Source organism: Mustelus asterias, chromosome 25, assembly GCF_964213995.1.
Source record: "Mustelus asterias chromosome 25, sMusAst1.hap1.1, whole genome shotgun sequence".
In the NCBI taxonomy this organism is placed as follows: domain Eukaryota; kingdom Metazoa; phylum Chordata; class Chondrichthyes; order Carcharhiniformes; family Triakidae; genus Mustelus; species Mustelus asterias.
In genome coordinates, this window is record NC_135825.1 from 25,716,935 (window position 1) to 25,744,875 (window position 27,941).

The 27,941-nt window shown below is 42.7% G+C and overlaps 1 protein-coding gene across 3 annotated transcripts in view; it reads right to left on the bottom strand.

Annotated features, from left to right (window-relative positions):
- Positions 1-27,941, bottom strand: part of LOC144479268 (copine-8) — a 652,766-nt gene that overhangs the window by 272,620 nt on the left and 352,205 nt on the right. The window lies entirely within an intron of this gene.

The window sequence follows — 27,941 nt, forward strand, 5'->3', positions numbered from 1 at the left end:
CAGTTCGTGTTTTCACAACATATTGGGCTCAATTTTAACCTTAAAATAAAAGCAAAATACTGCAGATGCTTGAATCTGGAATAAAAATAGAAAGTGGTGGAGAAACTCAGCAGGTTTGACAGCATCTGTGGAGAGGAAATAGAGCCAACGTTTAGAGTCTGGATGACCCTTTGTCAGAGCTGAAAGAATAGAGCTAACATTTTGAGTGGAGATGACCCTTCATCACAAACGGTCATTCAAACTCAAAATGTTGGCCCTATTCTCTCTCCACAGATGCTGTCAGACCTGTTGAGTTTCTCCAACATTTTCAATTTAAACCTTGTTCACCTGATAGGAATGACATGAATGTGTGGTTGAATTGACAGCTCCGTGTTGCCAGTACACTCCCAATGCACTCTTGCCCCTCACACAGATTTCTGGAAGATTCCTATCAGAATCAGGCAAGGGTCATTAATAAGTAAAACCCAGAGTCCTTTGACACAGTTGGGATCCCAATCTGACATTAACTCCCACCAGCTGTGAAATAAGGAAACAAATAGCAGTAAAGGCCAGACGAGGTCCAGGAAGGTTTTTTTGTCTCCAGCATTGGAAGTACATTTTACTCAAAGGCTTATGTCCATTTTGTTTCCGAATTGATGAAATGATGGGATGGGGAGGTGACAAGGTTAAGTGCGGGGTTTTATGCAAGGGAACACTGAATTTCATTAGCACCTTGCCAAGCGAGAACAGCAGACAGTCATACTGGAGGTACAGGTATACACTAGTGTCAGGTGAAATGAGTCACTGTACACAAAATCACACACAGATTTGATATATGGTACAAAACAAAATGGGAAGCATGAGGCGGGATATCAAAGGTTGTTACGATTCACATTGAGAACGCAGTGAGGTGTTGAGTGAATGGTGGTGTGCAAATGGAGACGGGAATCTTTTGGGTTATCAAGGTGGACAGTTGATAAAATGGAAAGAAACAAGACAGCATGCCAAATAATTTACAGATGGAGGTTCATGCCAACAGAATGAAAACAATCCCAATGCAGCAATATCCAACGATCAATGTGATCACATTGCAAAATTCTGAGATTTACTGTCGTGAGGCATATACCAGAAACATCACTTCATTTCTAAATGGAACATGACTAAGAGTGAAGAGTGTTATTTGCAATCTGACCCACAGGGATTGATAGCTAAGTGATCTAAAATGTATACTATGTTTTATTCAATGTGGAGAAAAGTCACAAGCTTAATCCTTGAGTAAATATCTTGCTACAACTGTACAAAACCGTGGTTAGAGCGTGGCTGGAATATTCTGTCTAGTTTTGGCCCTTTACCTAAGGGAGGATACACTTGTCATAGAATGCGGCAGAGGTTCACCAGGCTAACACCAAGACTGCCCTTTGAGGAAAGATTGAGGAGACTGGGCCTGTAATCTCCAGAATTTAGCAGAAAGAGAGGCGATTTCATTGAAACGTAGAAACTCGACAGGGTGGATGCAGAAAGGGTGCTTCCCCTGGCTGGGAGGGTGCAGGGTGTGGTCTGGAAGCAGCGAACACAGTCTCAGAATAAGAGGTAGCCCATTTGGGACTGAGATGAGGAGGAATTTATTCATCCAGGGGGTAGTGAATCTTTGGAATTCTTTATCCAAGAGGGCTATAGAAGCTCAGTCATTGAATATGCTTAAGACAGAGTTTGACAGACTTCTAGATAATAAAGGTATTAATGGATGTGGGGATGGAGTGGGAAAATGGCACCGAGGTAGCCATGATTTAGTGATTGTTGGACAGTCCAGACGGGCTGAATGGCCGACTCTGCTCCTTTGTTCCTTGTGAAAGGCGATTGAGTTGTGAATAAAGATTATGAAGTTTAACTTTGAGAGGAGGTGGATGAGAAGGAAGCTTGCAGATATATGGAATAAAAAAGGCTCATTCTAAATGATTTCAAATTAAACCATGATAGTGGAACAATAAGACATAAGTGCAAGATGATAAAATGCAAGTTCAGGACTGCCTTCATACAAAGAGTAAATAATACCTGGAATGATCATGAGGGTAATGGAGCGAAATTAAAACCTATGGAGTCATTCAACAGGTAATTAAATGTTGTAATGTCAAGGATCATCTTGGGATGGCGCGGTGGCAGAGTGGTTTGCATTGTTTCCTCAGTGCCAGGGATCTGGGTTTGATTCCCGGCTTGGGTCACCACCTGTGTGGAGTCTGTATGTTCTCCCCATGTCTGCGTGGGTTTCCTCCAGGTGCTCCGTTTCCTCCCACAGACCAAAAGATGTGCTGGTTAGCCATGTTAAATTCTCCCTCAGTGTACCCGAACAGGCACCGGTGTGTGGCGACTAGAGGATTTTCACAGTAACTACATTGCAGTGTTAATGTATGCCTACTTGTGACACTAATACAATAAAAAGATAAGTTGAATGCTCCCCCACACCCAACCCCCACATTTGCACTTAATAATTCTGATCTTTTTGCTGCCTTTCTCATCATTTCTTATCTTCCCCCTTCTCATTCTCTCTTTTGGATCTCGAAATTTCATTTTATTCTCTTGCTGGATAGTGAGAGAAAGCAAGGCAGATGAAGCCCAAGGAGACACCAAGGTTTGGAACTGAAGTGTATATGCATATTGTTAACCCTAGACGGGAGTTAGCACATTGGAGCAATTGCATCCCAAAGTCTTTTCTTGTTTTACTTTGTCAGTCTTTAAAGGAATATTCTAGATGCTTGCAAACTGGGTGGTACAGTGGCACAGTGGTTAGCACTGCTGCCTCACAGTGCCAGGGACTTGGCTTCAATTCCTGGCTTGGGTCACTGTCTGTGCGGAGTCTGTACATTCTCTCCGCGTTTGTGTGGGTTTCCTCGGGGAATTCTGGTTTCCTCACACAAGTCTGAAAGACGTCCTGGTTAGGTGCATTGGCTGTGCTAAATTCTCCTTCAGTGTTCCCAAACTGGTGCCGGTGTGTGGCAACTAGGGGATTTTCACAGTAACTTCATTGCAGTAAGCCTACTTGTGACACTGATAAATAAGCTTAGACTTAACAGTGGCTCGTTACTGTCATATGAACTTGAGTTTTGATTTGGACATAACATTGAACCTACCCAAGGTTGAAATAAAGCTAAATTCAGGAGATTCACAGACCTACATTTACACCAATAGGTGCCTTTTGTTTCTTTTGTTAACTTCTTTGCTGGAAGTCCATAACTGTATTCATACACAAATAACCATCTGATCTGCCTGAAAGACTAATCAAACCACATAGTACCTATTTTTCTCTGATGTTTCCTGCAGGGAATAATTGTTCTTTGTTACATAGACATATCTAGTGAAGCTAATTATTAGTCCTATCTTCCACAATACTTGTACTCTAATTGAAGGTATAAGCATCCATCATCTGAATAATTAATTTTAACTAGACTCTGAGCACTGGAACAGCGTCACTGTTATTGCATTTTCTTGCTCTCCAGTATCAATACATGTGAGACATTGTAATTCTGTGATGGGAGGATTGCAGACACCAGTCTCCCATGCAAGGTTAGCAGGGAATGTAGGGCTTGTGGCTGATCCTGGATGAGATTGCTTTCACGGTACATGCTAATTGCGATGTACCTGGAAAAGTACATCCTGCTGAGGATTTGAATCTGCCCTGAAATAGACTCTCCCTATTAGACAAAAAGTTATTGTAAGAACAAATGGCTACCTTTTCAGAAATCGAACCTCCCCGAAAATATAGCCTTGAAGGCCAAAACCAGACCTTGGAGGAACCTGCTGTAATGAAGCTCACATTTCCTCTTATTCTTCTCCTTCTCTCACCATCATCATTATTCTCCTTCAATATTTGGTTAGGGGCTTTTCCTCAACTGCTGTGTAGCCAGCACGAGTGAGAATGCAGTGTGGACAAGGACGAGCATGAGATTTTTAAAAATTATTTATTTGTTCATGGGACATGGGCGTCACTGACTAGACCAGCATTTATTCCCCATCCCTAATTGCCCTTGAGAAAGTAGTGGTGAGCTGCCTTCTTGAACTCCTGCAGTCTATGTGTTGTAGGTACACTCGCAAAGCTGTTAGGGAGTGAGTTCCAGGAACATTAAAATCATCTTTCCTGATGGAGCGGCTATCAACTGGGTCGAAAATCTAACAAAATATATTGAACCACACACACATTGAGTTAGAGGAAAGCTGCATTTCCTCCCAACCCTAACTGCTGCCCAACTGCTTCAAACACACCTCAATAAATAATAGAGCCGCTGTCTCCAGTGTTTATTTTCAATCTATGGAATCACAGCATGGAAAAAAAATCAGTTGACTGTTTCAGCCTTTAATAGATGGTGCAGGAATTGTTAGGTGGCTGTTTGGTTGAGAGAATACTGAAACTGATTGAAATACAGACACAAAAGCAGGTTTCATAATGTAGGGTGTGATTAATTTATACTGAAAGTGTTGAATGTTTCTCTGAGTGGAATTGGACATGCTCGGGTGATTCCAAGGCAGCTTGAGTTCGATCAGTTCGAACCCTTAATTGTTACGCAGATTATAACCTAATGTCTTGGATAGAATATTATATTTGTAGCCGACAAACAAATTTTGACTGCTTGAATTCCAGCTTCTTTTATAACTTTAATAAAACATAGAGGCTGTGATTCTCCCCCCACTCCCAAAAAAAAACTAAGTGCCCAACATGTGGAAAAACGGGAGATTTTCCCACCCATTTTTTGGACATACTCACCTGAACGAATCTCCGGCACTCCATGCATCACAGAGTGCCTCAGAGAAAGTTGGGGGTGGGGTGGGGGGGCTCATCCTGCTGGAGAGGCCGACAGCATAGTGCTGAGTGGGCCACTGTGCATGCGCTGATCTGTCAGTGGGGAGATTGGCGCATGCACACTGCATGCGCCCCCCCCCCGCCCCCCAACCACACACACACAATTGCCAGCCTCTCGATGTTATCCCCAATCCCCCCCCACCCTGATCGCCGGTCTTCTGACCCCCCCCCCCCCCGACCCCACTACAGAGGATATTAAGGCTTCATTATTGCTGAATACATGTGTGCCAGTCACAGAGGAAAGTTATTGCATCTTTAACCAGTACTTATGCATTGGACTGATTAAGAACAGCTTTACAGTACCAAGAATTTCAGAACTCTCATCTGCTGAACGCTCCTTAGCTATCCCCTGAGGCATTGTGACATATTGTATGGTGTGGCTGAGAAATACTCTGCACGACATCTGAATCAAGTGCAGGTCATCTATTTTTTTTATTAAGCAGTCTGTTATTGTTGGAAACGCAATATAGTGAGGGGGTGCCCTTGGATCTTCTGCTTTGTTTCAGATATTTGTTACATTGAGTGAGTTTATACGAACATAGAAATCAGGAGCAAAAGTAGACCACTCAGCCCCTTGTGCCTGCTCCGCCATTGAATAAGATCATGGCTGATCAAATTGTAATGTCAATGCTACATTCCCAACTACCCTCAATAACCTTTCACCCCACCCCCTTTGCTTATCAAGAATCTATCCACCTCCACTCTAAAAATATTCAAAGACTCTGCTTCCAACACTTTTGAGGAGGAGAGTTCAAAAGACTCACAACGCTCAGAGAGAAAAATATATATTTTGAAGGGAGTAAGTGCTCTGGCTGGCAGCCTGTTGGAATTCTTGGGGCTGGTTTAGCTCAGTTGGCTAAACAACTGGTTCGTAATGCAGAGTGACGCCAGCGGCATGGGTTCGATTCCCGGCTGAGCTCATTCATGAAGGCCCCACCTTCTCAACCTTCCCCATCATCAGAGGTGTGGTGATCCTCAGACTAAATCACCACCAATCAGATATGCCCCTCAAAAGGGAGAGCATGGTCATCTAGGACTAGGGCGACTTTAAAAAGGTTTGGATTCTGGTAGCTCAGACCCTTCTAGGCTGTGATGACTCTGCATGGGAGATTGATGATTGGCTTGATGTTGCCTCATTAAATAATCCTTTGAACTTTCAGTCGGAATCCTTGAAGGGCTTTCAGCTCCTACCATGTCAAACTACCTAATGTGCAATTCCAATTTTGCAGTGTATCCAGTTTTTTTCAACTTCCTAATGTTATTCCTTACACTTATGCACTTCTCATAGGAATTAGGAGCAGGACTTGGCAATTCAGCCCTTCGAGTTCGCTCCACTATTTAACATGATCATGGCTGATCTTATCCTGGTCTCAATTTTCCTGCCTGCTTCCCATAGCGCTTTATCCTGCTTTTTCTCAGAAACATATCTATCTCTTGAATCTGTTGATTGATTCTGCCTCCACCGCACTCTGGAACAGCGAGTTCCACAGATTCACAACCCTCTGAGAGAAATAGTTTCTCCTCATCTCCATTTTGAATCTACCTCCTCTCACTCTATGGGCCCGGGATCCGGGCGTTATACGGATCCGTGCCAAGAATCCTCTTTCCAGCGCGCCCATATGCGTTTTGCCGGTTCCGGTCCGATTCGCGCTGTGGGCGGGGCTTAGCGCTGCCGGAACGATCGGAGCTCTGAACCGCGCATGCGCAGTTCGAAAAAAATCTGAAGCAGCGCGTCCGGGCGCGAACGAAAAAAGCAGAGAGAGCGGCTCTCTGACACAGAGCATCTGCCCCCCACCCCCAGGTGGTGTGTGTGACCGATCATCCCTGTGGGGGGGGGGGGTGACCGATCATCCTCGGGGGGGGGGGTGCGCTGTCACTCTGCGGCCGATCGGTGGGGAGGAAGGGGGCAGGGGGTTCCACTGAGGTGAATAATGACAGTCGTGGTGTTTGAAGAATGCGGCCAGTCCGGAGAGGAGGGATTTGTTCCTCCGGTGGGGAGGAGGGATCGGCCGCAGAGTGGCAGCGGAAACCCCAGCCCCCTCCCTCCCCACCGATCGGCAGCAGAGTGGCAGCGGAGAGCCATTGCAGTCTCTGACCCCGCTCTTCGGAGGCTGCAGCGGTGACTTTGGATTTTTATTCAGCAGGTCGATTTGAGCGCGGATCTGCATCGGACCAGAAGACGGTAAAGTGGGATTTGGCGGTAGAGTTGGGCGCGCGGTTCATTAACTCGATTTAAATGCATGCAGATGCATTTAAATTGTCGGGCCACCCGATTTGGGCGTGGGCCAGACCGGCGCCCGAATCGGGTGTCGGTAAAGGCGCGATCTGCTCAGGTTCGGGTGCAGATCGCGATATAGGCTCGACGCCCAATTTTACCGAAACATTGGTAAAATCGGGCCCTATATCTACGACTGTCCCACAAGCGGGAACTGTAGTTCACAACTCTGTTTTTACACTTCAGCTGAGAAGAAACCAGCCGGAACTTTCCGGCTGCCCATGCCCCGTCGCTGCTGACTGTGAGGACGGAGAATTTGACACTGATCCAAATCTCCGTTCACTGCAGTGCGATCAGAGAATCCCGTAGTCGTGAACGGCCAGAAAATTCTGGTGTCCGTGTTTGTAGACCATAGAAGTGTAAAAGAGTAAAAGTGTGTGCAAATCAGCAAAGGCAAACTGTCACAGAAACTTAGTGACACATACGCAGAAAAGCGTATTAGTGAGGTACAGTGAGAAAATTTGCAGTAATGTAACCTTGATAAGGTGGTGTCATCCTATAGATGGCTGCATAAAATAACACAAAGGTAAAAGACATAATACCTTGCAGGTATTTTTTCTCCATTTAAGGTCTGTTTTTTTATGTCAGATTGACTTGTGACTTACAACAGTCCTTTGGAACTAAAGCTGGGCCTTCGGTGACAGTTACTCCATCCCATTGGTGGGACAACCGTTAAGCAGACATTTCAACTGAATGGATGAATGGAAATTTATAACAAAACTAACAATTTGAAGGAGCACAACAATGCTTATAGGCAAAAATCATCGCGTCAAGCTGCCACAGAAGAGGCAGCTGGGGCTGTGAATTTTCTGTGGGCCCATCACATTAGGAAACAGAAGGACAGCTGCCTCACACAACAACAAGTAGCAATTTAAACCACAGTAGAAGCACCATTTACTGCCACTGGCATTCAGTTAATGAACATTGCAGTCAGTGATGACAACTACACAGTGACAGAATGGGAAAAAGAAGCGCTAACTCAGATGGAAGCTACTAAGTTTCATGAATAAGCAATAAGGAATGGGTACATGCAAGAGAAGCCATCGGTTCTTCCAAAAAGGCTGTTATTTAAGCTTGGCCTATTGAAAACACGAGGATGGTAGTGTATCATGTATATACCCATAAACCCAACAGGACGGCATGGTGGCAGAATGGTTAGCACTGCTGTCTCACAGCACCAGGGACAAAGGTTCGATTCCAGCCTTGGGTCACTGTTTGTGTGGAGCTTGCACGTTCTCCCCATGTCTCTGTGGGTTTCCTCTGGGTGCTCGGGTTTCCTCCCACAGTCCAAAGATTTGCGGGTTAGGTTGATTGGCCATGCTAAATTGCACTTTAGGTGTCAGGGGGATTAGCAGGGTAAATACGTGGGGTTACGGGGATAAGGGCTGGCTGGGGTTGGAGTTAGTGCAGGCTCAATGGGCCAAATGGCCTCCTTCTGCACTGTAGGGATTCTATGAAATATGTGGAACAGCAAAAAACATTGTGCCAGATGTTGCTGCTACACATCATTCGCCATTAGCTGCACTTAATTCCCTACCTTTTTCTGCCCACTAAGTTGCTCAAAGTGCAAGCATCCCACACCCACTGACTGACCGACTGTGTGGAGTCTGAACCAGCAAGTGTAAGTTAGAATATTGAATTCACGGTCATATCAGGTACATAAAAAGAAATAAAGACAGGGAAAGATTCTGGCTGGGATCTTCCAGCCCTCCAACGGTGGGTTTTCCAGTGGCAGAGGTGGGTCACCATTGGCTGGCGGCGGGACCTTCCAATTCCGCCAAAGTCAATAGCCACTGGCAAAGTTCACCAGCCATGTTGCCAGGGAACTCACCAGCCAATGGCAACCCACCTCTGCCATACCCTCTGTGGGAGTGGGTAGAAAGGAGAAAAAAAAAAGATTAAATCTAAAGGAATGAGACTCTACACTTGTAAAAGTTAAAGTTAAAAGTGAAAGTTAATTTCCAGTTCCCGTGAGGTTGAATGACAATAATGAACATTAATGAACAACATGGTCCTCCCATGCCGACACTATAGTAAAGCAAGCCCACCATCACCTCTACTAAGGAAATTTGGCATGTCCGCTACAACTCTCACCAACTTTTACAGATACACTATAGAAAGCATTCTTTCTGGGTTGTCTCACAACTAGATATGGCCCCTACTCCGTCCAAGGCTGCAAGAAACTACAAAGGATCGTGAATGAAGCCCAGTCCATCATGCAAACCAGCCTCCTGTCCATTGACTCTGTCTATACTTCCCACTGCCTCAGAAAAGCAGCCATCATAATTAAGGACCCCACGTATCCTGGTCATACTCTCTTCCACTTTCTTCCGTCGGGAAAAAGATACAAAAGTCTGAGGTCACATACCAACCGACTCAAGAACAGCTTCTTCCCTGCTGCCATCAGACTTTTGAATGGACCTACCTCGCATTAAGTTGATCTTTCTCTACACCCTAGCTATGACTGTAACACTACATTCTGCACTCTCTCCTTTCCTTCTCTATGTATGGTATGCTTTGCCTGTATAGCGTGCCAGAAACAATACTTTTCACTGTATGCTAATATATGTGACAATAATAAATCAAATCAAATCAAGTAATTATCAAAGATTTGCTGAGATATTTAGGATGTATTAGATAAACCCTTTCTCTAGTGAGTTTAGTTCATATCTACACGAAGTTCAGGCTGCTCAATGCATTTGAGCAAAGAGCCGGAGTGACTTTCTTTGAAAGCAACATCTTGATTTCCGTGCTTCTTCACCCTAAGTTGCCATGGCACGTGCATTTAAATCATGACAAACTCTATTAGCCGCCTCATTATTTTGATAGCAATCTTTGAGCGATTTAATACTTTCACTTTTCAAAGATTCAACTTCTATAATCTTTTAACGTGTGTGAAGACCTAAACACTTCCAATATCAATGTACACTATCAGCATTATTGTTCCACAGCCTGTCTACACTAAACTATACAAGAATGATACAGATCTCTCATCATAGACTTATTTTTTCTTTGAAGCACTTTGCTGGGTAAATCATATTTGGATCATGCAAGATATTTAGCAAATGAGAACACATGCAATATTAGCGTATTAAAAAGAATATGCCTTTTTAATATATATTCAGACTAGCTATAAAGACTAACAAAACTGTTAAACAATTATTTTAGTCAACTCAAAAAGCGTATGCCTGTCTTCCCCATCTATTACCATATTAATAAAACATTTATTTGGACTAAAGTGACCCAAGTGTCTGCTTATTACTGCAGTCAGTGTTTTCAATTCTTTATTGAACCTATTTGACTTGGGGCAGCTCGGTGGCACAGTGGTTAACACTGCTGCCTCACAGCCCCAGGGACCGAGTTTCGATTCCCGGCTTGGGTCATTGTTTGTGTGGAGTCCGCATGCTCTCCCCGTGTCCATGAGGGTTTCCTCCAGGTGCTCTAGATTCCTCCCACAGTCCAAAAGACGTGCTGCTTAGGTGCATTGGCCATGTTAAATTCTCCCTCAGCGTGTCTGAACAGGCGCCGGAGTCTGGCGACTAGGGGATTTTGATTTGATTTGATTTATTATTGTCACATATATTAGTATACAGTGAAAAGTATTGTTTCTTGCACGCTATACAGACAAAGCATACCGTTCATTGAGAATGAAACGAGAGAGTGCAGAATGTAGTGTTACAGTCATAGCTAGGGTGTAGAGAACGATCAACTTAATGTGAGGTAGGTCTATTTAAAAGTCTGATGGCAGCAGGGAAGAAGCTGTTCTTGAGTCGGTTGGCACGTGACCTCAGACTTTTGTTTCTTTTTCCCGATGGATTTTCACAGTAAACTTATTGCAGTGTCAATGTAAACATACTTGTGACATTAATAAATAAACTTTTTAAAAAAACTTTTAACCTGGGTTACTTTTTAACTGCACAAAAAACACACCAATGCTGCCAGATTGCCATGCCACAGGAACCTGGTGTGAATCCTGGAGGTCTCACACATGTGAAAGCTTTAGATTAGGAGTGCATAACTTGACAACACAGAGTTGAAATTGACAAGATTTAGGCAAGATTTGCGGTGAAGAAAAATGACACTTGTCTAGTCTGAAGCTCACCAATTTCGAACAGAAACCCAGCAAAAGCATGATCAATTTTATAAGTTATTCCAAAAATATGCTGAATTATCAATGATTCGCATTTATATTGTGTCACGAGGCCATGCCCCTTTATTTCTGAATAAAAATATATTCTTCAACTTTCAACTGACTGGAAATTTTGCAATTTGAAATGAGACAGAACAAACTACTTAAAAATGCAAGCTCACCTTCCAAGAAGAAGGTGGGAAACAAACAAATCACCCTTGGAGGAGTGTAAAGAGAGGGACATTTCTTATAATTCAAAAATCCATCAAAACTTGTGACAATCCGAGGAAGAGACATTGAGATGCAAAGTGCTGAATATTGAAGCAACGGCTGCCTCAGGAAAACACATCTAAAATCTCTTGGAAATACAAACTGGGTGAAGCATAAGAAGTCACGTTGTAGCTACTGCAGAGAGATTGCCAACTAAAAGACTTCAGCAGAAGAGGTAAATGGAACCTCTCTCACTCTCCCCCCTCTCTCATTTAGAACAAATGCATTTGAAGGACAACTTCACTAGAATTCTCCCAACGAACTGAGACCTCATGAGAATTGCAAGTTTTACATTTGACTGCATCCACAAAGCCAGTGAATCCAAACAGTCTGCAACATTTAACAATCCGTGCCTCAACGACAGGCAAAGGACACTTAACCGTACATTCTTTTAACTTTTTTAATTGGATTCTAATATCTCTTATTTCCGATACTTGTGTGTGTGACATGACATTTTTATTCCTGGGTTTGGTGATAAATAAATTTGCTCTTTCTTTGCCTCAAGGGAACCTTGTTTGATTGGCTCCTTTTTGTTCACTGCGTTTCATTGTTAAATATGTTCTGATATGTAAAAGGCATATCCTCATGAAAAGGAACTTAAACCTTTGTTGTGACCAACTGAGGTGGCTGAATGGAGGAGGGGGGGGAGGCAGTTTATTCCTTCTCACCTGGTCATAACAAGTGACTTCACCGAAGATGAAATGTCCCAGTCTATTTCAAAAGGTATTCAAGAGGGCATTAGATGATTTTTTGAAAAGAAATAACATACAGGGGGATAGGGAAAAGACAGGGGACTGGCAGTAAGTCATGTTGCTCGTTTGGAGAACCGGTGCTGACACGATGGGCCAAATGGCCTCCTTCTGCGCCGTAACAATTCTGTGATACTGTGCAATAAAAAGGAGGGAGGTAGAAGAAATAGACATTAAACAGGTTGACCGAAAGAATAGCATTAAAGGCAGTTTTCAAAATGGGGGAGGATGTAGCAAGATGAACAGTTAGGAAGAGAATATGCAGAAACATATCACTGAAGGATCTGTCACCAATGCTCGAATGGAAAATAGCCCATTAAAACAGCATCATAAAAGCACAGGAAGATATTGCAAAACAGGCCAAGCAAGACACCTTGACCACCAAACAGACAACTATTGAAGAAGCAGGTCAGAAAAAAAATAAGGTTTTATATCATTTTAGTGTTAATAATTGTTTATCATTTTTGGAATATATTTGGATAGAAATCCATGTTAGGAATGTTATTATTGTCACTGGATTATAAGAGCCTCTGGATTAGAGGAGGTAGTAAACTTAATTGTCTGAAGTTTAATTAGTAGGCATTAAAAATGAAAATCTTGGAATTATGCTTCATTAATGCTGATATATGGTGTTTGATTCAGGTTTCTCACCCCTGGGATTTTTCCTCACGCGTTTATATAATTAATTTCTAAAACCATGATTAATCTCGCTTTAGTAACCACTTGTAGCAGCACATTCCATATTCTAATAATCCTTTGCATGGAACAAAGTTATTCTGACCTTCCCTTTATGGTCCTTGTGATAAGCTTAAATATATATGCTTTTCCACTGATTCAGAAACTAATAGAAGGAATTTTTCACTATCTACGCTCTGAAACTCTTTCAAAATTTTCAATAATTCTATGGGCAGGGTTTTCAGAATGGGGAGCACTCAGTGCTTGTCATTCGCAGAGTTGGCGCATAATCCCTTCCCACCAACTCTCAGAAGCCCAGTGCCATTGCGCATTCAATTGAAATCTGAATTGCAGTGGGTGGGACTTCCACCCGTCCTTGGAAGAAACCTCCTCTTGCGAGGGGGATGATCACAGCATTGCAGGGAAAACCAAGGGGAGGATGGTGGGAGTGGGTTGGTGCTCTGGGAGGAGGGAGAGGGGGCCAAATTTGAAGGGATTGAGGTGTTCGCCCTGCTTCCTACCCAAGATGGAGAATTGTTTCTTTTTCAGTTTTCCATCCTGCTCTGACCCACACCCACCAGTAAATATGGAGGCTACTTTAAGGGCCTTAATAGTGGAAAAGGCATGGCTCTGCCTGTCCATGTGTGAAATTATGTCTGGGTCACCCCCACCCCTTCGAACTCAGAACCCACTTGGGAGGAGTGTGATATTTTGCCTTGTTAGAGCTTCCTCTAGCTTTAGTTTTCCAACTCTCTCCATATAACGATGTCACTTTATCTCTTGTAGCATTCTAGTGAATCTATATCACACCTTTCCCATGGTTCCAATATTCTTTCTATAATGTAGTCCTCCAACCTGCACAGTGTTCCAAATATCCTAACATAGATTCATCAGCATCTTGCTTTCACATTCAGTGTTGCTATCTACAAGGCTCAGAATTCCAGACACCCATTTTTCTGCCTGTAATCTCTGTTGCTTATTTACACTGAACTGCGTTGGTACATATCTGCCACTCCCCTAACAAGTTTCTCTCTGGGCTTTCTCACATTCTTCAGTTTGACATACTCCCTTTATTTTTGATATAATTGACAAATTTAACTATTGCTCCCTCAATGTTCACATTCAAATTATTTAGGTATGCATAAGAGTAGTAGACATTTCCATACAGTTCTTCAGCTGAAGCTTGACAATATGGGGCAAATCCATTTACACCAATTCCCACTTCCTGCCTTCAGCCATCCCTCTGTCCATGTCACCACTTTACATTTAATACCATATCTTAATCTCTTCCAAGTCTGTTAGGCACATATTGAAAATCCAAATGTACCACATCCTCCTTTGTCTATACAATCAGCAATTGAAGAATTCAATTAAACTAGTCAAGTGTGACCTGCCCTTTGCAAATGTGCACTGAGTGTTTCTGATTAGCCTACAGCGGTTTAAGTGTTGATTAATGCTATTCCTTATTGTGGTCTCTCATAGCTTTCCTGCTATTGCTGTAGGGTTAACTACATATAATATATTGTGCTGAAACAGACCACACAGTACAACTAGTCTGTCCTAGTGTTCATTCTCCACACGAGTCTCCTTCCATTGCATCGGTCTCACCTCAGCTTTTCAGTGCATCTTTTTATTCCTATTTTTCTCATGCGTAGGATTAGTTTCATTTTGAAAGCATCCAATAGATTTCCTTCAGTCACTTCATGTGGCAATGAGTTCCACATTCCATACATTCTCTGAGTAAAGAAGTTTTGCCTCCCAGGCGGGTTCTGAGTTCCGGGGAGGGGGGAAAGGGGGGTGGGGGAGTGGAAACAGACATAATGCTAGATTAATGTGCAACTATCTTGTACTTTTGGTCCCTAGTTTTGGATTGTCCCAAAGTTGGGAACATTCTCTTCACACCTACCCTATTCAAACCAGGATCTTAAATGCCTTCTCTCAGGTCACCTCCAGTCCTCCCACCCTCCAGAAATGCTGTGCTTTCCTTTTCTCCACACAAGTCAGTTCTAACACTCATAAAAGTCTCTGTTTTCTTCTCACTGCAGGAGAAGAGAGCACAAAATCTTGAAGAGAGTCAGAGATATGGGACTGCCCTCCTCAGGGAGATATCTTTGATGGCCAATGGCAACTCATGCCCATCTGACCCACAAGGGAGAAGGCCTTGTTCCAGGAGGCTGCAGATATCATCAACAGCCCACAGAGAGAGCTGATTCTCTGCCTGTGGACCCTGTGTTGGGGGTTCTCCACTCTCTGGTCTTCAGTTTCACTGATCAAAGGCTTCCCAGCCTCTTAGTTTCATTGAAGTAACTCCCCCAGCTGTGCACTTGCCTCAGTGACCCTGGGAAACAGCTGACAGCTCAGGAAATAGGTTCACTGTCTCTTAAATTCAGAATCCTTAGTCAAAACAGCTGATCGTTGATGATAACATTTAAATGCTTTACCCAGAAGCTGTGTGCTATTTTCCTGCTTGCCTTCAAAACCTGCTCAGGTGAAAATTTGAAGAGGATGGGGTGACATCAAGATCCTGGCTGGATGTCACGTTTAAAGGATTTAACTACTGAATGCACCCAAACCTCCCCACTCCCCTTTCCCTGGGGGGGAAAAAAAAATCCCACGTGGTGTCCTGTAAGGATTTGTGCTGGGATCTCAACTACTTATCACATTTACTAACAGCTAAGGTAATGGAATAAAAAACTATCCAAATTTGCCAATAACAAAGATAGGTGGCATTGTAAACCACGGAGCTACAAGTGTAAAATTACGAAGGGATATTGATGGATTAATGTGTGGTAGGAGAGCTGACGACAGCAATGATTTCCGCAGCAACATTGGCTTTAAGGAACAATTGTGGCTCAGAGTTAAGAATGCTGGGATTTTTAGTCAAGCTATAATCAAGCACAGATGTAAGCTGTAAAGTTGCTGTGAACTGTAATCTGGACTGTGAGCTGGGACCTTACACTTCCTGCGTTGACCAAATATGGAAAGTTGTTTAACTTGAATTACACTTGATGGCACTGATAGGAGATGCTTATGTGCAGTCTTGGATGAGTGTTATTGGAGTCATTTATAAGTAACTCCATTGGCTGATCGGACAGTTGGCTGAGTGTGAGGGAACTTTCTGGAAGATTAGGATAATTTCAGAATCAAGACACATATTTCAGCCCTTTGTTTTCGGAGATAACTTAGAGATTAACTGTCGCAAGAGTGCCCTGAAGATCTTCAGAGAAGGACCATGAGGATGGAATCTACATCAGGAACAGATCTGGCCATTTCGTTCTAAACCGGGTAGTATCTGTTTTCAGCGAAAGAATTAGAGCCAGGTTCAGTTAAAGAGTTAATGTTCGGTTAAGATTTAAATTCAGTTAAGAGTTAAAGTTCAGTAAGAGAGTTGAAGTGTTGCAACTGTTGTAAGTTTGAGTTTGGTACGGGGTGGTATGGTGGCACAGTGGTCACCACTGCTGCCTCACAGCACCAGGGACCTGGGTTCAATTCTGGCCCTGGGTGATTGTCTGTGTGGAGTTTGCACTTTCTCCCAGTGTTTGCATGAGTTTCCTCTGGGTGCTCTGGTTTCCTCCCACAGTCCAAAGATGTGCGAGTTAGGTGATTGGCTGTGCTAAATTGCCCGTTAGTGTCAGGGGGACTAGCAGGGTAAATATGTGGGTTACGGGGATAGGGCCTGGATGGGATTGTTGTCAGTACAGGCTCAATGGGCCAAATGGCCTCCTTCTGCACTGTAGGGATTCTATGATTCCTAAAGTGCTAAATAAATGGAAGTTTGTTTAAGAGAATCTGAGTCAACTCCTGCCTTTTGATTTGTCACATTAAACTGAGTGCTTGGAAAGAGCTTAAGCTAGTAGCTGACTAACAAATTGAATAAGGAAAACTGTGGCAAATGGATATCACTGCAAGCAATTATGAAGTCATCCACTTTGGACCCAAAAGGTATGGAGCATACATTCTAAATGATGAAAAGCGATGAGGAGTGAAGGTTCAAAGTGAGCTGGGGGTCCTCTTTATACAGGTCATTAAAATATCACAAACAGGTAAGAAACAATCCAAAAGATGAATGAATTGTTGGCCTTTATATCACTAAGATTAGATACAGGAGTGTTTCAGCTATACCTGTGAGCAGGACCCCTTAGGAAGGAGAAATTGACCTGGATTGGGTATCCAGTGTAGATTTACCAAAGTAATTTCTGAACTCCAAAGGATTAAATGACAAACAGAGGTTACCCAAGCTAGGGTTGCATTTTCCTGGAATTCATTCAGTTCAGGGATGATTTGATCAAAGATTTCAAGATAATAAAGGGAGCAGATAGGCTAGATAGAGAGAAACTGTTTATGCTGGTTGGGAAGTGTAAGTCTTTAGGGCAACACGGTGGCATGGTGGTTAGCACTGCTGCCTCACAGCGCCAGGGACCCGGGTTCGATTCCCAGCTTGGATCACTGTCTGTGTGGACTCTGCATGTTCTCCCCGTGTCTGCGTGGGTTTCCTCCGGGTGCTCCAGTTTCCTCCCACAGTCTGGAAGACGTGCTGGTTAGGTGCATTGGCCGTGCTAAATTCTCCCTCCGCGAGCCTGAATAGGCGACGGAGTGTGGCGACTAGGGGATTCTCACAACGACGTCATTACAGTGTAATGTAAGCCTACTTGTGGCACTAATAAATAAACCTTAAACTTTAAGAAGAGTCAGAGTTTAAAAACCAGAGCCAGATCATTCAGAAGTAAAATTAGGAAAAACTTCTGCGCTCAAAAGCTCATAGAAGTTTGGAACTCTCTTAAGCAAATGGCAATTGATGTTAGATCAACTGTAAATTTTAAATCTGAGATTGATAGATTTTTGTTATCCAAGGGCAGGGATAGGGGCCTTTGCCCCAAATGCAGTTAGGTCACAGATTAGCAATTATTTCATTGCACGGCAGAGAGATTCAATGGACAACTTGTGTTCCTGTGCTTTCCAAAAAGCTGTTAAGTTTCCCTGTTTAACTACATACATCAAAGTATTAGATTAAAATTAACACAAGAGCCGGAATCTTACAACCATTCACACCGATGGACTTTTCCCATCCCGTTGCAGTGAATAGAGATTTGGCTGGGCGCCAAATTCTCCGACCTTGCTGCATCAGGAGCATGGCATGAACAGCTGGAAGATCACGCCCAAGATGTCAAAATGGGGATAGAATAATGCCCTAAGTTAAATTCCTGGGCTAGTTACCCCCACCCTTTGATTTTTTTCTTTTACAGGAAAAGTGCAATGTCATATCGGAGATTTACTGATGGTCATAAAAAGCTATTCTTGCTCAAGCAAACTAATAATTAATAATTATCGTAACATTAACCAGACATGCTTCTTTCTTTTGTGGATATAATTCTTCTATCCGTTCCTATGCACCATTTGAATAACTTAGCTATTCTTCACAATTCTATGTGCAGAATGGTAAAATTTGAAATGGCTCTTTCATGCAAGAGACTGTCACCTCTCGCTTCTCTGAGACACATTATCACACCATGAATCTACTCTTCTGTGCAGGCTCTGAGACACATGGTTAAGCATCAAATGTTTTTATTTCTTCACCCAATTCTGGCTATGGACTGAAGTTGATAAAAGCTGAAAATTTAGGAACTCAAGCATCAATTAGGAGCTCTGCCCAGTTGCGTAGGTTTGTACAATGCACACATGGTTGATGTGTTAAAATTCTAAAGAGACCACTTCTGTGTAAGAGAGATTGCCTCACAAGTATCAGGGAACTCCAGCTGTTAACATACCCTGATAAAATAATGCCAAATTATCTTCAGTTGTACCTTCAGTGCTGTTGGTTTCCCAAGTTACCATGCTTGTGAACCCCACTGGTATCTTTATTCCCCACTAAAAACTGTTTTTTGTGCTTCTCTGACTTATCAATTGCATTGTCATGTTTTATTCCATGCAATGTATCCAGAGACATTGAACAGACATTTAAACTTTATTTATTAGTGTCACAAGTAGGCTTACATTCACACTGCAATGAAGTTACTGTGAAAATCCCCTAGTCGCCACACTCTGGCGCCTGTTCGGGTACATTGAGGGAGAATTTAGCATGGCCAATTCACCTAACTTGCACATCTTTAGACTGTGTGTGTGTGTGGACGGGGGAGGGGACCGGAACATCCGCAGGAAACCCACGGGGAGAACGTGCAAATTCCGCACAAACAGTGACCCAAGCTGGGAATCAAACCCGGGTCCCTGGCTCTGTGAGGCAGCAGTGCTAACCACTGTGCCACCAGGCCACCCCAAATGTTGAGCAGTGTCCCCAAAACTTCAACAAATTCCATTCAATTTTGGATACTAGTATTCTGAATTCAGCAATTCTGAACAATATCAGCACCTCCAGTGGTTAGCACTGCTGCTTCACAGCTCCAGGGTCCCGGGTTCGATTCCCGGCTCGGGTCACTGTCTGTGTGGAGTTTGCACATTCTCCTCGTGTCTGCGTGGGTTTCCTCCGGGTGCTCCGGTTTCCTCCCACAGTCCAAAGATGTGCGGGTTAGGTTGATTGGCCAGGTTAAAAATTGTCCCTTAGAGTCCTGGGATGCGTAGGTTAGAGGGATTAGCGGGTAAAAATATGTGGGGGTAGGGCCTGGGTGGGATTGTGGTCGGTGCAGACTCGATGGGCCGAATGGCCTCCTTCTGCACTGTAGGGTTTCTATGTTTCTATGTTCCCCAGAATGCATTAATTCCAGAATATCCCTTTCGTGTTGTTCCTGTAAGATGTCAAAATGGGGATAGAATAATGCCCTAAATTAAATTCCTGGTCCAGTTACCCCCACCCTTTAATTGTATTCTTTTACAAGAAAAATGCGTGATCTTTCACACTTCAAATATGTGTGCATGAAGCATTACGTTTCAAAAGCATTTGATGACAACAGTGTATACATATCCCCATAATTTCTAATCCTATTCTCAGCCAGCGATTTATTCAACTTCTTTTTGAAGAAAGCTGATCTAATTAACATGCTGTGAAGTAGTATTGCTGACGTGTGCTCCACATGTAATTTTTACTTTACACAGGCGAAAAAAAACTTTGTTCTCTCCTTGCACATTGACAATCAAATATCTGTACCATTTGTACCTGTCAACACTTTAAAAACTTGGATCCTTAATTATGCTCTGTGTGACAGGGTTGTAATGTACAGCATTGCAGAAGGATGGATTGACAGAGAAACTTAAACACTGACAAATTAGGTAGGGTGATCTTTTCTGTGTGAACAAGAAGCACTTGATGGTAAGTGTATAAACAACTAAAACATTCTCTTCCCACAGAAATAACAACTATGATTATTTAAAAAGTGGATACATTAGAAAATGAGAATAATGAGGTATTTTCTGAGATTTGTTTTTATTCATTCGTGGGACATGCTGACTGGCCAGCATTTATTGCCCATCCCTAGTTGCTCTTGAGAAGGTGATGGCGAGTTGCCTTCTTGAATCGCTGCAGTTCACGTGCTGTGAAGGTGGGAATTCCAAGGTTTTTACCCAGCGACTGCAAAGGAACGGCAATATATTTCCAAGTCAGGATAGTCAGTGGATTGGAGGGGAACTTGTAGGTGGTGGTGTTCCCATGTATCTGCTTCCTCCTACTTCTAGATGGAGGTGGTCGCGGGTTTGGAAGGTGCTATTTAAGGACATTGTGAATTTCTACAATGCATCTTGTAGATAGTACACACTGCTGCTACTGGTGGTGGAGGGAGTGAATGCTTGTGGGTGTAGTGCCAATCAAGCATGCTGCTTTGTCCTAGATGGTGTCAAGCTTCACAAGTGTTGTTGGAGCTGCACCCAACCAGGCAAGTGGGGAGTATTCCATCACACTTCTGACTTATGTCTTGTAGATGGTGGACAGGCTTTGGGGAGTCAAGAGGTCAGTTACTTGCCACAGTTTTTATAGCTTCTGATCTGCTCTTGTAGCCACTGTGTTTACGTGGCGAGTCCAGTTGAGTTTCTGGTCAATGGTAATGCCAAGGATGTTGAAAGTGGGGGATTCAGTGATGGTAACACCATTGAATGTCAAGCAATGGGTGGTTAGATTGTCTTTTATTGGTGATGGTTATTGCCTGGCATTTGTGTGGCATGAATGTTACGTGCCACTTGTCAGCCCAAGCCTGGATATTGTCCAGATCTTGCTGCAGTTGAACATGGACTGCTTCAGTATCTGAGGAGTCATGAATGGTGCTGAACATTGTGCAATCATCGGTGAACATCCCCATTTCTGACCTTGTGATGGAGGGAAGATCATTGATGAAGCAGCTGAAGATTGTTGGGCCAAGGGCACTACCCTGAGGGACGCCTGCAGAGATGCCCTGGAGTTGAGATGACTGACCCTCCACAACCACAACCATTTTCCTATGTGCCAGGCATACTGCAACCAGGAGAGAGAGTTTGCCCCCTGATACCCACTGATTCCAGTTTTGCTAGGGCTCCTTGATGCCACACACAGTCGAATGCAGCTTTGATGTTAGGGGCTGTTACTCTCACCTCACCTCTGGAATTCAGCTCTTTTGTCCACGTTTGAACCAAGGCTGTTATGAGGTAAGGAGCTTAGTGACCCTGGCGAAACCCAAACTGGGCATCACTGAGCAGGTTATTGCTGAGCAGGTCCTACTTGATAGTTCTGATGATGACCCCTTCCTTCACTTTGCTAATGATAGAGAGTGGACTGATGAGGCAGTGATTGGCTGGGTTAGATCTGTCCTGCTTTTTGTGATGTGGAGATGCCGGCGTTGGACTGGGGTAAACACCAGGTTAAAGTCCAACAGGTTTATTTGGTAGCAAAAGCCACAAGCTTTCGGAGCCTCAAGCTCCTTCTTCACGTGAGTGGGAATTCTGTTCACAAACAGGGCATATAAAGACACAAACTGTAAATTGAGTTTGTGTCTTTATATGCCCTGTTTGTGAACAGAATTCCCACTCACCTGAGGAAGGAGCTTAAGGCTACGAAAGCTTGTGGCTTTTGCTACCAAATAAACCTGTTGGACTTTAACCTGGTGTTGTTAAACTTCTTACTGCTTTTTGTGTCCAGGACATATCCGGGCAATTTTCCACATTGTCAGGTAGATGCCACTATTTTAGCTGTACTGGAAGAGCTTGGCTAGGGGAGTTCTGAAGCATTCTGCTCAACACCGTTGAAGGTCTGAATTTCTGCCTGTAATTTGGTGCTTGGGTGTGCACTTTGTATCCAGGAGAATTGAATCACTGGAGATGCAACTGAAGACCTGCAAGATGGGCTGTTGTTGATGCTATCTGAGTTTGGTAATTGAAGAAAGCTCAGGATTAGCCCTGAAGATCCAACGAGTAAGCCAAAGGTTGATGGCTCCATGCTGGAGCAAAGGTACATCTTTGAGGCAGAAGCATTCTGCCTGATGCAGCTGCAGAGCTGAAGTTGTGCTTGAGAGTTGGCAGTTGAGTATAGACTCAGGAATACAAGAAAACAGAATCTCAGTCGATGAGAGTGAAATCCTGCGAGATGGGTCATCGCTGATGCCATCCGAGTTGGAGCGACATTTGGAGAGAATTCCAAAGTGAGATCTTTAAAATTGAAGATCAAAATCCCACCCGAGAGGCATGGGGTGGGATTTTCCGGCCGCGTTCACCCTAAAACCAGGATATCCCGCTGTGATTCCCGTGGCAGGTGGGACAGGAAAATTCCCTCCATGAAGTTTCAGTGAGATTGGTTGACTCAGAGTGTTACAGACATCTGAGGGGGTTGTTGAGAAATCTATGGATTCTATCTTGGTCGCATCTGTCATTTCTTGTGAAATGTGGTGTGTTTGGTCACAGTTTACCTGTTTATTCACCGTACCTCACATTAACCCTGAATACTAGAGTACAAGATAAATACTGCAAATTGTTTCATCTGTCTGACTTTGTATAGTAAGGTTTGTTTTTGTTTGTTCAAAGCCAGTGGAATCAATCTTGTGGTTTTCTTCACTGAGAAAGTGTCTTGAATCTCAAACTTTGTCTACTTTAAACAAAATATTATTGTCCTGAACCAGATTCTAACAACAACCTTGGAATTTAGACAAGGATCATAACATGCTTGATGAATATAAAGAAGCAAGGACAACAAAATGGCATTGAAAATCCAAGTTACGTTCCTCACCTCTAATACTATCTTACATATTTTATTTACAATGTACCTCTTATTTCACATTATTAGCTTTGAAATTCTCTCAGCCTGCTGTAACATAAAAATGTCCAGCCTTTGCTTTACTCAGTCCCATGTTGACCAAAGATTTAATGCAATTTTCTGAAGTAAAAATACCAATATAATTATTTTCCAGTCATACTTCTGTGCATCCACTGTGAGTAACTGCAGATGACCATTTTAGAAATTCCGCTTATCGATTGCATAACATTGACCAGTGGATCGTAACAGCTCTTGGCTAAAAAGTTCAAGGTAGTTGAAAGAACTGTGGGGAGTGGCGGCATGGGGGGGGGGGGGGGGGGGGGGGAAATAGTATTTGTTTCCAAGAAAACAGGACAAAATAATAATAGCTTTAATACAAAGTCTGACTCCACATTGAACCCAGCCTCCTGATATTACACTGCCCGAACACATGTAGATAAACTCAGAATTCTCAGCTTTCATGCAAGAGTGTTTGCACTAGGAGTATGAGTAGGCAATTCTGCCTTTTGAACCAGCTCCACCCATTCAATATGATCATGGCTGATCTCATCTTGATCTCATCTCCACCTTCCTGTTCACTCCCCGTAACCCACCATTCCACTACTAATTAAAAACCTATTATCTCCTCCTTGGCGAACATGATGATCATGTTATTTAAAATTCTGATAAACGTTTTTTTTTCATGGGTCATGAGCATCGCTGGCTGGCCAGCATTTATTGCCCATCCCTAGTTGCCCTTGGAGGACGGTCAACCCTATTGCTATGGCTCTGGAGTCACCTGTAGGCCAGACCAGGTAAGGGCGGCATATTTCCTTCCCTAAAGGACATTAGTGAACCAGATGGGTTTTTCCGACAATCAGCAATGATTTCATGGTCATCAGTAGATTCTTAATTCCAGATTTTTTTTATTGACTTCAAATTCCACCAGCTGCTGTAGCGGATTCAAACTCGGGTCCCCAGAACATTAGCTGAGTTTCTGGATTAATAGTCTAGCGATAATACCATTATGGCCATCATCTCCCCCTCATGAAGACTGCATATTTGTACAAAATTCAAATACTATTATGCTTAACAAGACAATTGCTTTATTATAAAATCTATTTTATTAAAATGTTACCATTTCACTTACTTGTCATTTGGTTTACATATATGTGTATTGAACAGGATGTGAATGGAAGGATACTGACTCTAAGTGCATATGGGTTTAGTTTAGGCAGGTATCATGATCAGCACAGACTTGGAGAGCCGAAGGGCCTGTTCCTGTGCTGTTCTTTGTAGATCAGCGACGTTGTCAGTTCTCATGAATATTTGTTTAAACATAACATTTTTAGCTCCGTTAGCTTAGAAGTAATCTCATTCCTTTGGTTAAAATAATGAACACAGAAATGGTTGGTAATGATTTAGTTTAAGTGAGCAATTTCAAGGAGCAAAATGCAATTTCACCACCAGAATTCTCTCCCCCATCAGCACTACACAGTAAAATATCAAAAATGGAAAAGATTGAAAAGTGTAAAGCGATTCATATTGCTCCTGGAATTTTAATCTGTTGCTGTAGAAAGATGAGATCAGTGCATGATAGTAAAGGATGAAAAATATTGTTTAGCATAAAGATAATAAAATATTAAAGGCATGTTTTCGATTAAGTGGAATTTTCATCTACTGTGATTCTGTTTTTTTTCCCCCCACAAAATCACAATCACAAAATTCAATTTCAGTAGCTGTCGTTGTTATCACAGTGAACCACGGAATGGCTATGGCATAGGAACAGGCCATTCAGTTAGTCCTGTCCATGCCTGCTGTCTGCAAGAGCAACTTGGCTAGTTCCACCCTCCCACCTTTTCCCTGCTTACTTCACTATAACTAGAATATAAGAACATAAGAAATAGGAGCAGGAGTAGGCCATCTAGCTCCTCGAGCGAGATGACAGCATGTCTTCCTCGATAAAGACATAATCAAGTTCCTAAATAAGTATCGCAGCCATGCCATTTGCCTTCTTGCATAGATCCCTCTTTCATCCCTAACTGATCACACTCTTCTTACTAGTCTTTTATTATTCAGTTGCACACAGAAAGCTTTGAAATTCCCTTTCATGTTGCCTGTCAGTCTCTTCTCTCTTTGTGATTCTTATTTGCTTCATCATTTCCTTTCTGAACTTCCAATAGTCAACCTGGTTCTAACATGTGGCATTTATCTTTCTGCTTCATCTTCCTTTCTGCCTCTTTAACTATCCAGGGAGCTCTGGCTTTGGTTGGTCTACCTTTTCCCCTTGTCGAAAAATATCGCTAATGCATCTGATACATCTCTTCTTAAAAGAAAGCCCATTGTTCTGTTATAGTTTTGCCAGGCAATCTTTGGCCCCAATTTAACTTGGAAAAATTTGTTCTGAAATTGGCATTCCTAAAATTATGTCTTTTTTTCCCAGTTTACTCCTTTGTCCCTTTCCATGACTGACCTGACACTATGATTACTGTTCCCTAAATGGTTCCTATTGGCATTTGATCTACTGATTCCTCAGAATCAGTGGTTTGTATGCGAGGTGATTGTATTTTCTTACCCTCAGAGTGATTGTCGTCCTTTTACTAATTACAGCAGCAAGCTTTTTTGTAGTTTAAAAGTAAAGGAGGTTATTTATTACCATTACTTGTCCCAGAGGATTAAAATGCAATGTCTCACTCATACACACCCATCACTCATACAGAGATCAGACACAGACGAACAAAGAAACAATATGATTATAATCTATAATTGTCTCAGTTACTCTTTCATGGCAGGTCTGTAGTTTCATGGATGAGTTGATGCTTTTTGTGAAGTGAAGCAGAAAGATGATTGGGACATAGTTTGGTTGTTGACAGTCCAGCTTTTAACAAAGAGATGTGAGAATTGCCTGGTTGGCTGTCAATGCCCATACTCAGATTCGATATTTGTCTGAGACTCATAATTCCAGCTTTTTAAAGGTCACACAATTTACAGTGGCTATTTTAACAGGACAGTTTGTACCCACGATTTTAACAGTGTTGTCTGAAAATTCAGAATATACTGCAGCATGACAGCTGGAAAAATACTGATTAACAAAAGTCTGCTGAAGATGCTTCAGAAACCCTTCACCTTTTAAACTACTTCTATTCCAGTCTATATTGGAATAAGTAAAACACCCATTACTGCTACTGTATAGTATTTTCATTTCTCTAATTTCCCCAAAACATTGTTCCTCTAGTTCTTTCTAACTAGTTGATGACCTATTGGATACACCCAGTAGTATAATTATACATCTATTGTTTCTGAACTTTAACCAAATACACCCTGTCCTGACCCTCCCAAGGTATCGTCTCTCTCTGCCAGCGCTGTAATATTATCCTTAATCACTTCTTTAAAGGTCTTTTATGGGATGTTGGCACTGCTGGCAAGGTCAGCATTTGTTGCCTATTATGAGCCAAACTGGTAAAGAACATAGTTTATTTACAAAACGCAAGTAAAAGCACTACCGTCGCGTACACACACTCATCCCTGCCAGGGACCACAGTTTAGCAGGCCCAGTCCTGGGACTGCCTTATAAAAGGCTCAAGTAATGAATTCCAACTGGGCAGGCCCCTGCTTGATACCAGGGGAATGCATACTCAATGAGCCCCACAGGGAGATCAATCAATTATTCCCTATGGACTTCGGGGTGCTATCACAATCCATAATTGCCCTCGAACTACATGTCTTACTAAGTCATTTCAGAGGACAATTAAGAATTAACCACAGCCATTGATCTGGAGTCACATGTAGGCCAGACCAGGTAAGGATGGCAGATTTCCTTCCCTAAAGGACATTAGTGAACCAGATGGGTTTTTACAACTATCAATGACAGCTTCAGGGCACTATTACTGAAGCTAGCTTTTCAATTCCAGGTTTAATTAATTGAATTTAAACTCCATCAACTGCCGTGGTAGGATTGGAACACACATTCCTCACAGCATTAATCTGGGTCTCTGGATTACCACTCCAATAACATTTCCAGTACACCACCATCTCCCCAGTTTTGTCACCCCACCTCCTTTCTTTCCTTTCCCATCTTTCCTGAACACCTTGTGTCAAGGAATATTTAGTCCCAGTCCTACACATTTCTGGAGCCAGGTCTGTGTTATGGTCACAGCATCATATTCCAGTTTAGGTATTTACACTTTCAGCTCACCATCCTTAATTACTTGAGTCTGTCTTGAGCCCCACAACAGTACAGTAAAGAAATGGAAAATTGTCAAGGGAAAATGGCAGGTCATAACTCCATTTTCTCTTAATACATCAATAACTGTATAGAGCATAGAGGTTCCCAAAGGGTGCGGCGCGCCACACTGGTGCGGCGAGAGAGGATGTCCCATGATCATATTATAAAGTAGTTGTGTTCTATGTTATGAATCAAGCACTGCTAGGAATTGTTTTGTTTTTGAATGTATTTCTTATCGATAAAAAATTCGGTGTGACGCGAGCAAATTTTTATTCCGTAAGTGCGGCCCAGTGAAAAAAGTTTGGGAACCACTAGGAGGTTTACAGCATCGAAACAAGCCCTTCAGCCCAACTTGTCCATGCCGCCCTTTTTTTTAACCCACTAATGTTTCAAAGTAGCACTCAGTGTTGCTGTGACAAATAAATCTAAGTGAGGTGGCTGTGATTGTTACATATAGCTGACTATGCGATAATTACTGGACTGGAACATTCTAATAATGTCAAAGACAGCATCAGTTTAACTAATTTCCTTAGTTTTCAATTACACTTCAAAGATACCCTTAATTTGGATTGAACATGCCAGCTAACCATTTTCTCTCATGTACTGATTCCATGTACCACGGCTGGAATTTTCCGGCTGTTCACGCCAGCATGAT